Raw genomic sequence first — 2,429 nt, forward strand, 5'->3', positions numbered from 1 at the left:
CTGAAAAGAGAAATCCCTGCCTTGTACCCCTTTTTTCTCCTTAAAAACCCACAGTCGTGCCCACGCCGTAGCTCAGGTGTGCTCCTGACGCTGCACCCTCGCAGCAGGGCAGGGAGAACGTTAACCAGCACAGTGAGGATACAGCTGTGCCCGTTCTTTCCCCACCTCCACAAACACCGCCAAGCTTATTTGTAAAAGGGGGGAAAAAAAAAAGTTTATTTTTCTCACAAGAAGGACATACAATATACAGTACGTTTGTACAAACAAAAGTAAAAAAAAAAAAAAAAAAGTGCATTATGCATCCCCTACCGTCAACGCACAGTACAAAAGATACGGCTGATTTAAATATAAAACCAGACTTCAGAAATACAATGGAATAAAAAGAACGTTGTTACGAGAGAGGACAGCGGTGCACTGGACGCGGCACAGCGCCCACCCCTCGCTCTCCTCCCGCAGCTGCTGAGCCAACCCAACGGGGATCAGGTGGGAGAACAGGGCCCCGTTTGGGGTCTTCCATTGGGACGGGGTTGGGTTTGGGTTGTGGCAGGAGTTTGCTGTGCACCCCCTGGGCAGCAATGAAAAGGGGAAGGGCTGAGAGGGGCTGGAGGGAGGAAGTGGCAGCAGTTCAATGCCACCGGATACACCGAAAGCACCAAGAAATGAACAGCAAACAGCAGAGTCCAACAGCTCAGCGTAAATACACAGTATTTGTAAACTAGTCGTAAGGCACTCCATTGTAAAAGAACGATTACGATACGTGGAAAACAAAAGCAAACCATCTACCTTCTCATGCAAACACATCCAAGCCTGTGAGCATCACGGATTTGGCTACAAACCCCCCCGGGATGGCACAGTGCACCTTTCTGATGGCAGTGCCATTGGTGGCACCACCAAGCTCTTGGTGATGGCAGTGGGCATCAGCATCTGTATAAACCCGTGTTCTCCCAAGCCCTACAGGAGGCAGAGCCCCATGTGTCTCCTCCAGGGCCCCACATGTAGGAGCTCTGCTTCAAATGATGGTTTGTGGGAGAAACAGGAAAAAATGCCCTTAAAATGCATGGGGAATTTAAGACCCTTTAAAGAGGGACATTTATTCACTGATTCCCAGTCCTTACAACTCCTCACGCTGCTAGTATAAAAAAGTACAGCCTTGAAAAAAAGGTAATTCTGGGCATGTAGGACAGCAAAGCACACAGCTCCCTTTTCTCAAGCCATTGAGGTTTTGATGAACATGGGCTGAGAGTGACAGTTCACAGTCCTGCTTTTCCCTCACCTCAACGAGAGGATCGTTAAGAATGGCTTTGATGGGGCTCTACAGGGATTTTAGAGGTTTGGGGCTCACTCTCAGCCTGGGAGTTCCAAGGGCATCTGTTTGCCATCTCAGCCCTGTGAGCTCTGGTCTGACCCCAGCCTGCTCCACACTGCAAAGGGAATGCAGGCAGCCGGGCAGCCAGGCGCTGCCCTTCCCCACCAGGTAGGGAATAACTTCACTGTCCTGTGTGCCACCAGCAGCCCAAAAAGGGTCCCCACGACACCAACACAGCATCACACATTGAGAATCACTACGGTGCACGGCCACTCACTGGTTGGTCATCATCACTGGGACATCACAAACCAAGACAACAGCAAAAAACACCCAAAGGGCACAGCACCTCTCCAGCTGAGCACGAGGAACCTTCCACAGCAACACAACCTGGATGCACTCCATCACCAACAGGAGACGACGACGATTCACGTGGTCATGCAGCAAAGGTCAACGCCAACGGATCACAGTCGGTACGAACACAGCTTCACACTCCTTCACTTGACATTACAGCAAGAGCACACAGTGCAGGACAGCCCAGCACTGCTCCTCCAGGAGATCACAGCTAACAGTAAGGGAACGCCTTCAGATAACAGTCAGTATGGTGGGAAAAGCCTTCAAAAACCCAAACAAGCCACAATTACAAGTCGGCAGGAACAGAGGTAGCGTTCGTGTCACTGCTTTAAAGGTTTTCCCACAATTGCTTGTTTTAGGAGACATTTCAGTTAAAAAAAAATTAAAAAAAAAAATGAAGTAATGACTAATTGTTTTGCTGAGACTCTCAATTCAGCATTTTATACAGGTAGATGGAAGTATCTATCCATATACAAAATGCATTATTATACTTGGCAAACATATGAGAAACAGCATCCTGCAGGACAACAGGCGGATTCACACACACGGTCCTCTTCTAAGCCATGCAAAACATTTTATTTTTCCCTTGTGCCATCCATGACCCAATTACTTTTTTCTCCCCACTTAAGAGTACAAGGAAGGGAAGAAGAGGTGGCATCAGATGATGGGTGCAAGATCAGATGATTGGTGCAATGAATAAATGCCTTAGAAAAATAACAAAGAAAAAAACCAACATCAAATATCCAGCCCCCCACTCCCCGCACAGAAGGCA

This window comes from Tetrao urogallus (assembly GCF_951394365.1).
Source record: "Tetrao urogallus genome assembly, chromosome: 17".
Lineage (NCBI taxonomy): Eukaryota > Metazoa > Chordata > Aves > Galliformes > Phasianidae > Tetrao > Tetrao urogallus.